Genomic DNA, 14,927 nt, shown 5'->3' on the forward strand with positions numbered 1-14,927 from the left:
AAGTAGAAGAAATTGACACCATTTGAGCATTTGGTCAAGTATGGCTTCAAATTCTTTTTTCAATAAAATATGATTATTTTTTATTGATCCATTTTTTTTTATTTTATTTGGTTCTATTTTCTTTTACTCAGTTTTGATTTTCATATTATATTCTATTTTATTACTTTTAGTTTTGTCCTAAAGTATTTTGTTATAAATTGTGTCAAGATTTTTGTTATAATGGAGTTGATTTAGACCTTAAAAAATCCATTCTTGTTTCATGTATATTACAAAAGTAGGATCACCTTTTTTTATATATACCATTCATTTTTAATGGTAGAAAGACTATAAGCAATATTCTAAGTCAGTATCAAGATTATCAAGATGTTTTTGAAAAAAATATATATAAATATATTTTTTAAATATTATGCCTATGATTATTCAATTGATCTTTAAGAAAGAACTCAATAGCAATTTGGACCAATCTATAGCTTATTGCAAAATAAATCGATTGTATTTAAAAAAAAATTGATGAAAACTTGACTAAGAATTTTATATGCCATTCAAAATCACTAATAGGAATTCCTATCTTATTTATAAAGAAAGAAGATGGATTATTACAAATGTATATAGACTATCAATGACTCTACAAGATCACCATCAAGAATAGATATCCTTTATCATTGTTTTTAAGATTATTTGATCAACTCAATTAAGCAAAGATTTATACAAAGAGAGTATATAAATTCTATAATAGATCCATAGAGAGTATATAACTTAATATGTATTAAAGATGGAGATGAATAGAAGATTTTGTTTTAAACTAGATATAGATATTTTGAATATAATATCATGTCTTTTAGACTTATTTATGCATCAATTGCTTTTTAACATCTAATGAATGATATTTTTTAAAGTTTTTTGATGATTTTATTATCTATTATCTAGATAATTTAATCTATTTTATAAATATATTATAAAAATATAAACTTTTTATTTTATATAAATTACAAAAACTTTCAAAAATATGATTATATATCAAGATGGATAAATATATATTTTATATTTTTTATATTAGCTTTTTATGATATGTTATTTCAAATGATGGCCTTATAATAGATCCTAAGAAGGTTTAAACTATTATAGATAGGAAGGTTCTAAAAATAATAAGAGATGTACAATTTTTTTTGAGATTTATTAATTACTATAAAATCTTCATCTAGAACGTTTTTTTAAGTTTAATCTCTTTTTATATATTTGAGATGTTAAAACAAATATGAATAGAGCAAAGAAGTTGATGTATCTTTTGAAGCCATAAAGATAATATTTATTTTAGCAATAATCTTATATTGTGTCAAATTTTTTAAGGCATTTTTTATAAAAATAGATGTATTAGATTTTACCTTAGGTATAATGTTGTCACAAATAGTAATAGATGACAAACTCTAATAAATAGCTTTTCGTTTTCAAAATTTTTTTACTAAAAAAGATCAATTATAAGGTCTACAATAGAGAGCTTCTTAGAAATGTAGATTCATTTTAAGAATGGTTTCATTACATAAGAAGTACTTCTAATCGAATCATTGTATATATCAATCAAAAGATCTTTAAGTTTTTCATGTCAATACATATTTTGAATTATTATAAATCTTGTTAGAATATGTCTTTATCAAGATATAATTTTAAGATCACTTAATCACCATAAAAATAATAATATTTGCTAGATTCTCTTTTTAAACAATCTTATTTTGCTTCAAAAGAAGGAGATACAGCTTTTAACTAATAAAAAATAATTCTTTTGAAGTTAAAGCATTTCCAACTTTAAGTAATGAAATCAATATTAATTGATGATTCAACCTATTTCAAATAATTTTAATAAAATATATTATCTTATCTTTTTGTTCATGATATTTAAAATATTTTTTGAAGTTATATGATACTTCTAAGTTTGAATTTAAGAATAATCTACTCTATTTCAAAGATCACTTATATGTTCCAAAAGATGAAGTACAATAATGTGTTATTTAAGTTCATTATAATTTTTCAGTAGTAGAATATTTTGGATACAATTAGACTTTGAAACTAATATCTAGAGATTTTTAGTGGCCTAAAATTGAGAATGTAGTCAAAGACTTTTTATAATCATGTAATATTTATTCAAAATCAAAAACTCCTTGTGACCGACCTTATGAAAGTTTTTAGTCATTACCTATTATAAAACAACTATGATTTTTTGTTTCTATGGATTTTATCATGGATCATGTAGCTTCATATTTTTTTGATTCTATATTTGTGATAGAAGATTATTTTATTCAAGATGTTATATTTTATATCATGTTCAAAATGTATTACAAGTAAAGAAACAATTTAATTTTTTTTTAACAAAATTTATTACTATCATAGATTATTTAAAGATATCATATTAGATAGATAGACTCAATTTATAACAAAATTTTGAAAACTTCTTTTGAAGATTTTAAAGGTGAATATAAAAATATATTTGATTTTTTATCTTCAAATTGATAAATAAATGAAATAGATGAATTAAGTTTTGAAGTAGTCTTTGAAGTGTACTATCAACTACTAATAAGATGATCAAACAATTCTTTTGTCATTTATAAAATTTATTTATAATAATATAGTACATTTATTTATTCAAAAATCACCTTTCTTTACCAATCATATTTATCATTTATAATTTGATATTTTTGACTTTTCAAAAGTTAATAATCCTATGATGAAAGTTTAATCAAATCATTTTTTAGAACTATATGCAAAAATGAAGACATAATTAAAAGAAGCTAAAGAACAAAAAAAGATTAATAAGAATGGCTATGGTAAAGATCAATTTTAATTTCAAATTTTTGATAAGGTATGGTTATTATTTCATAATATTAAGATTAATTTTTTTTTTGACAAGTTGAATTATTATAGATTTGGACCATTTTTTAATTATGAATATATCAATTTAATTGCTTATTGATTGTATCTACTAGAATCAATGAAGATCCATCTCATATTCTATGTATTTCTTTTTGAGCCATATAATACAATAACTATATCAAGAAGACAACAAATACCACTTCTTTTCATAGAAATAGATAATAATGAAGAATATAAGATTGAAGAAGTCTCAAACTTAAGATGGTGCCAAAATAAGTTGGAATATCTTATTTATTGGCACAGATATGTTATTAATGAATGTGTATGGGAGCTAGCTAAGAATCTTGAAAATACAGCAAAGAAGGTTGATTCTTTTCATCCACATTATCTAGCAAATCAAGATAAAAAATAGAAAATCTTTAATATAAAATAAATATGGTTTAAAAAAGATTGCATTCTACCTTCTACTTTTATTTATAATTTATGTATATTTGTGGCTTTAAAGAGATGAAAAACAAATAATTAGTCGATTTAATTAAAAAGCTATAATTTATTGACTAATTAGATGCGATATTATGATTGTGACAGCTTTCAAGACAATGTAATAGAAATAAAGACCTTCAAGAATGACATGTTCTTTTTTGAATAGATGGCAAAATACAATGTATTTGGTATCACAATCTTAAAAGTGATTCATAATGTTTGGTGATTTTACTAGAGATAAGAATAATTCTTAATGGTGTTCCAAATATTTTATTTGAAGAGAATTTTAAAGACGTCAATAATGATCAAATAACATGGTAGTCTTTGTGCTATAATATAGAAGTATAACAAGGCATGAATAGGATGGTTGTATTATTCACACATAAAAATATGTAGTTAGAGTTGTTTTTGAGAAGCTCTTAGAATTGAAATTGGCATAGTAGTTCATGTGGGATCAACCATAGAACCTTATTGAAAGGCTTAGGGCAATTATCATGGTGGGATCCACTTCTAAAAACTTCTAAAAAGATAGTTATTTTGATAGAATCTATCTTTAGAAATATTCTAAAAAGTTTAATGATATTTGAATAAAATAAATATAAGATTAACTAAGGCTATTTGGAGCATTTGGTCAGGTATAGCTTCAAATTCTTTCTTCTAGTAAAGTTTGGTTTTATTACTCCATTCTATTTGATTTTCTTTGATTTTATTTTGTTCTTTTCTCTTTTATTTATTCTTATCTTTTATATTCCATTATATTTAATTACTTTCAATTTTGTTCTATTGTAATTGATTTTAAGTTGAATTGAGATCTTTGTTGTTATGGATTTGATAAGATTTTAGATTTTAGAATATTCGATCATATTTCAAAAAGACTATCAATAGTTGAGAGGACCTATCAACCACCTTCAAAGGAAACAAAGATTAGAATGTATAGCAAACATTATTTATTGCATTTTAGAGTTCCTCAATATATGATTGCTACTTCTTGTGGAACTTATTATTAGAATAGAAGTTAATGTCATAGACATATATTTATATCTAGATAAGAAGTATTAAATAGAAGGTAAATATAAGTAGGTTTGATATTATCTTGTGATAAAACTTTTTAGAAGCTTTGTAGATATGTATTTGATTTTATATATATTTATAGTTGATTGTTAGGTTAAAAACTTTGCCAACATATTAGCCTTGTATTACACATTTTGATAGCATGATGTCATAGACATACAACTAAAGAAGATTTTAGAAGGTTTAGAAGATTCTAAAAGATTCTAAAAGATACCAATACATTCTAAAAAGGCTCTTGAAGATTCTAAGAGATTCCAAAAGATTTTGGAAGGTCCCAATAGATTCTAAGAAAATTCTAAAAGGTCATAGGAGATCCTAGAAGGTTCTACAAGGCTTTAGATGATTTAAGAAGTTGCTGAAGAAGGATCTTAGGCTTACTATATTTTTAAGCCTCATAAAAAATTCTTAAGAAGCTTCCTAGGACCTAATATATATAAGAATCAAGGCTGATAGGATCCTCAATTTCGACAACTCTCTTCTTATGGTTTAGCCAAGACCTTCTTACCTTGTATCCAATTGTTGTTTTTATGTCGAGTTAACTCCATTCTTTGGTCTTAAATCCTTATTTTGTATATAGTTCCTAATACATGTGGTATAAGTTAATAAGATGGCACATATATATGAAATTTGTCTTACAAGTTTAAACATGTGCCTTATGAATTAGACATGTATTGGAGGTCTTTATCATGGACATATACATTTACCTCAATAGTTACTTATATAATTATGTAGAAATAAGTAAATATAGATTAATTTCATAAAGTCTTCTAGAAAAGCTTCCTAGAAGCTTCATAGACACGGTTTTGACTTTAGATGTGTTTGTAGGTTAGAAACTTGGCCAACAAGCTAACCATGTATTGGTAGCTTGTAGAACAAGTTAACTCCATGTATTAGTTTATAGAACAAGTTAACTATGTAGTACATACATAGATAACTTGCTTTGTAAGTTAAGACATATGGTTAGCAAAGTCAACATGTTTTGGAGGTCCTATAGGACATTGCCACGTAGCTTCTAGTTATAAGTATATAAGGAGGTAAGAGTGAAGCCTTCTTCACTCTTTTCAATGTCGCTCTAATCCTTAGTCTTGTTTCAAGACTTTCTAGTCTTCTTATTTTTGATAATAGTCATTTTAATTAATATTACATCATCTTTTGAATTACTTTTTAGTTCTCTTTAGTCACACAAGAATATATTGAGGATTCTCTTTCTTTAAGATTCATGTCCCTGACAGTTTGACAAGAGTACTAACATATTATTTCTATCTTTTTTTAAAAGTGAGTGGATTATCTTACTTGTAATGTTGTGTTTTGAAGGTTGCAGACTATCCATCTTTTAATTAAAAAAATCTTATTTTCTAACATTGATCTTTCTTTAAAGATAGTAGACTATCTCTCTTTGTAGAAATTTTTGTTAAAGGTTGTTGATTACTCTCTTCTAATTTAACTTTTTGGAATTGTTTGAGTTGTCTATGGAAGGAAAGATTATGGACACTATACCTAACAAAAGAAAGAATAGATTTGTAACTATTGCAGATCTTTATGAACTTATCAATACTCTTAGGGTAGAAATCTCACATATTTCTAATATGAATTATGGAGGTATTATGCCTATATATATACAAGAAGTTCAGAGTCTGTGGCAAGAAGTTGTGCAATTGAAAGAAGCAAGTACATCGACCTCACAACCAAATCTAGGGAGTTTTGCTTCTAAAAGTATGACGGAGACAAGGATTAATATGCTTGAGAAGTTTAATAGAATAAGATCAAAATTTTGAGGATTTTTGCAACAAGTCAAGTTTTATCTAAGGTTGCATTCTTTTCAATATCTTGATGGATTTATTTAAGTTGGGTTCATAAGCGCACTTCTATTAGGAAGTACTCTCTCTTGATTTACACCTTTAATGAAAAAAGATTTGCAACTCCTTTATGATTTGAATTCATTCCTAGAAGTATTTATGGCAACATTCAGAGAAAGTGATTGAGAACAAGTAGTTGAAACCAAGCTCTTATCTTTATGAAAAAGATCACGTATAGCCACCACATATACTACTGAATTCCAAAACCTTACTTGTGATATGGACTGAAATGACAAAGCACTCATCAATCAATTTTGATATGGATTAAAGGATTGTCTCAAAGATTTGTTATTAACAATATCAAAATCTTTGGAACAATTTATTGCTCAAGCCATTGCATGCAATAATTAATTATTTGAAAGGCGTCAAGAGCAAAGACTTGGTTGGAGAGAAACAAGTCAAGTAATGGTGGCAACTTCCAAATTTTCTGAAATATATTCATCAAGGCTGGAATCAATGCAAATTGATACAATACGTTTTGAAACTCTCATAGAGCAGGAAAAGATTTGATGTCGTCAAGAGGGTTTATATTTATACTACGGAGAAGCTAAACACAATGCTCAACATTGTCCAAAGAAGCAACTCAATTACAAAATGAAGAGCACAATTACCAAAGAAGATAATGTGTTGGAAAACAAGTTTGTCCAATTACAATAGGGACCATATGGTTGGAATTATGTACAACACTTAGTAAAGGTCATATTCTCTCCTCATATCTTTCACCTTGTTTTACAATAGATATACATTTAAAACCTAAAAATCACAAAGTCCTTGCCTTATTAGATTCAGGAGCCTCAGCTTGTTTTATAGACAAAGATTTTGTCAAAAATCAAAAAATATCTTTAGTCAAAAAATCTAAATCCATACATGTAGAAGTCATAGATGGTCGTTTGTTGTCTTTTGGAAATATTAACTATGAGACTATTCTCTTAGATATAACTGTTAAATATCATAAAAATATAGTAGTATTTAATGTAATAAGATCTCCCTCTAATTTGATTATTTTAAGATTATCATGGCTAAAAAAATATAACCCTCACATAAATTGGATTTCTTGTAATCTTAACTTTTTTGGTAGTATAATCCAAGATCAAGTTAGCAAAGTAGAAGTACAATAGTCTAATACTTCCAAATCTTTATTGGTAGATGTGAGAGCTTTCATGCATGCTGCAAAAGAAGGATCATCTTTTGCTATATATGTTATGCTCATTTCTAATGGTGAAAAAATATCAAGTGATATTCTTAGCCAATATAAAGAATTTCAAGAAATTTTTGAAAAAAAAAATGTAGATATTTTTACAAAGCATTGACCTTATGATTACTCAATTGATTTGCAAAAAGGAGCTCAACCACCATTCAAACCAATCTACAGCTTATTGTAGAATGGCTACATCAAAGGAGTACATTGATGAGAACTTGGCAAAAAATTTCATATGCCATTCTAAATCCCTAGTCAAAGCTCCTACCTTATTTGTGAAGAAGAAAGATGGATCTTTGTAAATGTGTATGGATTATTGAGGACTCAATAAGATCACCATCAACAATAGGTATTCTTTGCCTTCGATTTCAGGACTTCTTAACTAACTCAATGAAGCAAAGATCTATAACAAAATAGATCTATGAGGAGCATACTACTTAGTTTGTATCAAAGAAGGAGATGAATAGAAGATTACTTTTTGAACTAGGTATGGATATTTTGAATATAATGTCATGCTTTTTTGACTCACAAATACATCAGCTACTTTTTAATATCTTATGAATGATATTTTTCATGAATTTCTAGATGATTTTATCATTTGTTATTTAGATGACATTCTAATCTACTCTAAGAATATAGAAGAATATGAACTTCATGTTTGTCATGTATTACAGAAACTTAGAGATGCAAGATCATATGCCAAGTTAGAAAAGTGTATATCCCATACTACTCAACTTGAATTTTTAGGATACATTATTTCCAACGAAGGCCTTATGATGGATTCTTAGAAGGTCCAAACTATCATAGATTGAAAGATTTCAAGAATAGTATGAGATGTGCAATGTTTTTTAGGCTTTGCTAATTACTACCAAATCTTCATCAAGAACTTTTCTCAAGTTGCACCTCAACTTACACATTTAACTTATAAAGACAAACTTAAGTGGAATAAAGAAAAAAAAACATCATTTGATACTTTAAAGAAAGAATCTACTTTTGCACCAATCTTATATCATGTCAACTTTTCTAAGATATTTTTTATGGAAACAAATGAGTCAAACTTTGCTATAGGTGCCGTATTGTCATACATGAGAACAGATGATAAACTCCACTCAGTAGCTTTTCACTCCAAGAAATTTTTAGCAGCTGAGATTAATTATAAGATCCATGACAAAGAGCTCCATGTAATTGTAGATTCATTTCAAAAATAGCATCATTATCTAGAAGGCACTATAAGTCTAATTACCATGTATATAGATCATAAGAACCTCCAGTACTTCATGTCAACATGTGTTTTGAATCATCATCAAGCCCGTTAAATCACGTCTTTATCTAGATTCAATTTCAAGTTCACTTATTGACCTAAAAAATAATAAGGTCTATCAGATGTCCTTTTCTAGATATTCCTATGTTGTACCAAAAGAAGGAGATGTATCTTTTAAATAACAAAGAGGATTCTCTTGAAGCTCAAGCATTTTCATCTTCAAGCAATAAAATCAACATTGACTGTTGATTCAATCTTTATCAAGCAAATCCAATTAAATATGTCCTCTGATCTTCTTGTTCATAATATCAAGAATCTTTCTTCTAAGTCTCATGATATTTCAAAGTTTGAGTTCAAGAACAATCTTCTCTATCTTGAAGGATGCCTATATGTTCTAGAAGGAGAAGCACGTCTACATATTCTTCAAGCATATCATGACTTTCTAGCAGCATGATATTTTGGATACAACAAGACTTTAGAGCTTATATCTAAAGATTTTTGGTGGTTGCAAATATAGAAAGCAATAAAAAAATTTGTACAATCATGTAATACTTATTCAAGATCCAAAATTCCTTGTCATTGATCTTACAAACTTCTTCAACCGTTAAAAATTTCTTAACAACCATGATCTTCTGTTTCTATGGATTTTATCAAGGATCTTGTAATCTCAGGTTCATATGATTTCATATTCGTAATCATAGATTGCATCACCAAAATGGCATATTTTGTACCATGCATAAAATCTATTTCAAGTAAAGAAACAAGTAAGTTTTTTCTTGATAATATCTATTGCTATCATGGATTGCCAAAGGATATTATATTGGATAAAAAGACTCAATTTGTATCAAGATTTTGGAGAACTCTATTTAAGATTCTAAAAGTAGATATAAATCTTTCTTCGACTTTTCATCATCAAATTGATCGATAAATAGAATGAGTGAATTAAGTTTTGGAACAGTATTTGAGGTGTACCATCAACTATCATCAAGATGATTTGACAACTCTTTTGCCATTAGCAAACTTTGCATACAATAATTTGGTACATTCTTCTACTGAACAAATACCTTTCTTTGCCAATTATGGTTATCATCCACAACTTGATACTCTTGACATTTTAAAAGTTAATAATCTTGTGGCGAAAGATTTAGCAAATCATTTGTCAAAGCTACATGCAACAATGAAGATACAATTAAAAGAAGCTCAAGAATGACAAAAGACCAATCCAAATGCCTATTGCAAGGAACAACCATAATTCAATGTGGGTGACAAGGTATGATTACTTTGTCAAAATATCAAGACTACTCGCCCTTGTGATAAGTTAGACTATTGTAGGCTGAGACCTTTTTTTATTTGTCAACAAATCAATCCTGTTGCTTATTGATTATATCTATTGGAGTCTGTGAAGATCTATCTTATATATGAGGTATCTCTTCTTGAATCATTTAACATAGTGAATATCTTAGAAAGAAGACAAATGCCACCTCCTCCTATAGAAGTGGATAATAATCAAGAATTTGAGGTGGAAGAAGACTTAGATTCAAGGTAGCATTGAAATAGGTTGAAATATCTTTTTTATTGGCATGGATATGTTCTTAACAAATGCACATGAGAGCGAGCAAAGAATCTTGCAAATGTAGCAAAGAAAGTTTAGGCCTTTCATAAACAAAATCCATCAAAACCAAGATAAAGAATTACAAAGATCCATCAAAGATGATAATTGCTCCTTGTGGAATTCATTTCTAGAAGAGAGGGTAATGTTAAAGATATATATATATATATATATATATATATATATATATATATATATATTTACCTCAATAATTACTTACATGATTAGATAGAAATAGATAAATATAGATTAATTTTATAAAGTCTTTTAGAAAAGCTTCCTAGAAGCTTTATAGATACGGTTTTGATTTTAGATGTGTTTGTAGGTTAGAAACTTGGCTAATAAGCTAATCATGTATTGGTAGCTTGTGGAACAAGTTAACTCCATATAGTAGCTTGTGGAACAAGCTAATTATGTAGCGCATACATAGATAACTTCCCTTGTAAGTTAAAACATGTGATTAGCAAAGTCAACATGTTTTGGAGGTCCTATAGGACATCGCCACGTAGCTTCTAGTTATAAGTATATAAGGAAGCAAGAGTGAAGAATTCTTCATTCTTATCCACGTTGTTCTAGTCCTTAGTCTTCTTTCAAGACTTTCTAGTTTTCTTATTTTTGACAATAGTCATTCTAGTTAATATTACATTACCTTTTGAGTGACTTTCTAGTTCTCTTCAGTGACACAAGAGTGTATTGAGGATTTTCTTTCTTTGAGATTCATGTCCCTATCAATCCTACTGAACATTCCTATAAAGCGCCAAATTAGATAGTATATCTAGAAATAAGAGTGAAGTCTTTTTTACTCTTCTCAATGCTTATTTAGTCATTAATCTTATTTCAAGACTTTCTAGTCTTCTTGCCTTTAATAGTAACCATTATAGTTTAATATTTTACCTTCTTTGAATGATTATTTAGTCTTTTTGAGTGACATAAGAATGTCTTAATTTTTTTATTTATTGAGATTCATGTCTTTGACAAATAATGAATCCGCCATTTCTTATTAATTGCAAGCTTTTAAAATTTTATTAAAAATAAATAAATAAATAAATATTCATAATTTTATTTTTAAATAAAATAAATTAAAAAATCAATTTATTAAATTAAACAACTTATATTTTTTTTTAACAAACTTAATTTGAATATAAAAGTAACTTAATATTATTAATTCAATAATTAAAAAGAAGATGTGATAATATTAAAGCAACTATAGATATGTTGAAAGAAATAAGAAAAGATAATAAAGTAAGATTTAATAAAAATCATCAATCACAATCTAAAGAAATTGAAGATGGTGATTGGATCTTAGACTGTAAAAATAGTCTAAATAGTCAATATAATACATTAAAAAAAATTAAAATATTAATTTAGACTACATGTTATAAAAATCATTTATAAAAATGATATATACTTATTATAGGAATTTTATAGAAAAAAATCAAAGATACTTCTAAAATTCAAGTAAGTCCTATTATTTAGAAAAAGAAATGAATGCACTTATTTTTGTAAAGAACAAAATATATTGATTGATATTAGAATGAGATTATTTTACTAAGTCTTTGACCAAGATAGATAAGATCTTACATCAATATATTGAAGAATAATTAATATAAGCCAAATAATGTACATATTCAAAAAAGATAGATTTTATGTTATAATACAACTATTAGATGAAAGAGACAATAAAATATATATTTTAGGAGAAATTATTTTAAAAAAAAGTAACAAATTACTTAAAAATTAATGGTAGTTAAGGAGGTAAGAAAACTAATAAGTGCTAATGTTACCTTTTATAAAAAAAAACTTGTACTTACTTTATAAGACTATAAACAAATCAAAATAAGATAGATTAAAAAAAATATCACATGCATCTTAATATAAAAATAAAGATAGCAATCAAGAAAAATTACTTAAATAAATCTTAGATTGGTATCTATAGATGGTTGATTATGAACTAAAATTGAAAATAGAGTCTAAAACAAAAAACCATGCACCTATAATAAATGGGATTTTTTTTGTTTATTTAGAATATAAAATTTCAAGGAAAATTTAATAGAATTTCTATGGATATTAATCTTGAGTGATTTGAGTTTATATTGAATTTATAAAAGCCTAGAAAAATTAAGATTTTTTTAATGACTCTATTTTTTATTAAATAAAATAAAAAATATGATTTTTTCTAGTTATTTAAAATTTTATAGTACATTTATGGGTGAAATTTTGTGGATTTTTAGACATTATTGTGCTAAATGTGGATTACAAATTTGTGCTTTATTGGATTTTCAAATCAAAAAGAATTGAGGTTCAAGTTAATTAGTATCTTAGAAATTGGATTTTAAAGATCAATGATGGTTCTTTAGATTTTGAAAATTTTTAGTTATAATTGAAAATTATTTTTTGTAGTATTATCAAAGAAAAAAAATTAATTCATTTAGTAAGCTTATCAAACTTAAAAAACCACTCAACTTAATTTTTATCAAAGAAGAAATATTTTCAAATTTATTTGGAGCTTGTGAGAATCATGAAATTACTTAATATATATATATATATATATATATATTTATATTTATAGGTAAAGAAGAAAAAATTAAAATTTTATCTAGCAAGATCATCAAGCTTTAATAGCCACTAAAAACAAATCTTTTCATAGAAGGAAGATTTTTGAATTGATTTTGTAAGCTTGTTAAGCTGAAGTGGCCTTTTAAGCTTAAAAACAATATTTGAATAAATTAAAAAAAATTAAGCTTAAAAAGATTCTTTTATTTTTTTAGATTTGAAGCTACCAAAAATCTTTTAAAATTATTTCTAAAGTTTTATTATGTTCAAAGCAACTTACTACTAAAAAGTCATGTTGTGCTTATAATCTAATAATTGTACTTAATCTTTGAGAATATATAAACATCTTTTATAATAAAGGAGATTTTCTTTGAACCTAAATTTATTGTAGTCATTACGAAGATTATTTATAATATTAAGAGTAAGAGGGTCAGTGAACATATTTAAATAAATTTTAACAAAAAAAAAATATTAATTAGAATTATTGACTTAACAGCTTAAAGATATAATTGCTCTAATTTTAAAAGAATAGTTTTTTTTTATCATAAATACTGTAATTCATTCTTTTATTATAAGATAAAAACATCTTGAAAAGGAATTTAATAAGCTATGTTGATTTGCACAAAAATATATAATATCAAATACAAATCTTGAAAATAACATTCTCCAATAAACTTAGTGACAATTTAAAGCATAACTTGACATAAAATACTTAAGATTTTTATAATCAATATAAATTGTGATGTGATAAAAAGTGCCTTCTAAGTAGTGATACAATTCTTAGAATGAATCTATAATATCAAGAAGTTCTTTGTTGTAGATCTCATAATATGTCTTTACTATTCAAAAATTTCTTTAATAAACAAGAATAGGATAGAATCTATCATTTGCATTCAATTTTAATAAAAATACACATATTACAAATTCTAATTCATTTATTTCAATAATAATAACTTTAAAGAATCTAAATAATATGTAATAAGAGTTGTTTTTGAATTTTATAATATTACTTCTATATATTTACTCTATTTTAATATATCTTTAGAATTTATTGTATAATCAAAGTAACAATTTAAAAAAAATTCATTAACATGAAATAATAATTTGTAAATCTCAAAAAAAAACATTGAACATCATGTTTAGTTTTGAGAATCTATTTGCAAAATAATATTTTAAGATAATATATTCTAAAAGGTTTAATTGAATTACATAAAATAAATAATTATTCCATTTTAGCATATAAATATGCATATCTAAATTTATATAATAAAAGAATTTTTTTTCATATTATTTTATATTTTATATTTTATTTTATTTTTTTGAGTGGTTGTTCAATCTTAACAAGCTTGCCAAAAAAATTAGAAAATCTTTTTTCTTTGACAATAATTTAATTTGAATGGTTGCTTAAATATTTGATACTCTATAATAGAGACAAAAGTATTTTTCTACTTTAAAGTTTTTTTATAATTTAAATGCTTAAATTTTGGTGGCTTTAAATATAAAATATTGGTCAATTTTTTTTTTCAATCTTATAATACTTAGTCTCAAGCTAAGACTCTATATCATTAATCTTATAAAGTTTTTTAAACTCTATCTTTTCTAAAGCAATCTTAGTTATATGATTTAATGGACTTTATTACAAATCCTTGAATTTCAAAATTTTAAGACTCTACATTTTATAATGGTAAATTATCCAATTAAAATGGTACCTTTTATACTATATATATAAAATATTATTTGTAAAGAAAAAACTATATTTTCTTAGATAATATTTATTAATATTATAGTCTTTAAAGTGATATTATATCTAATAAAAGACCTAATTTTATACTAAAATTTTGGAGGACACTCTTTCATATACTGAAGGTTTATATTAAGTTAACTTTAATTATTCATCTTCAAATAATTATACAAATAATTTTTTTAAAATCAAGCATTAAAATAGACTTGGTAATGCATTATTAGTTATTATAAATATATATTTTTTTATATTATTAACATATTTTTTATATAACAATATAAGACATTATTTTT

Source organism: Physcomitrium patens, chromosome 6 (assembly GCF_059467195.1).
Source record: "Physcomitrium patens ecotype Gransden chromosome 6, ASM5946719v1, whole genome shotgun sequence".
In the NCBI taxonomy this organism is placed as follows: domain Eukaryota; kingdom Viridiplantae; phylum Streptophyta; class Bryopsida; order Funariales; family Funariaceae; genus Physcomitrium; species Physcomitrium patens.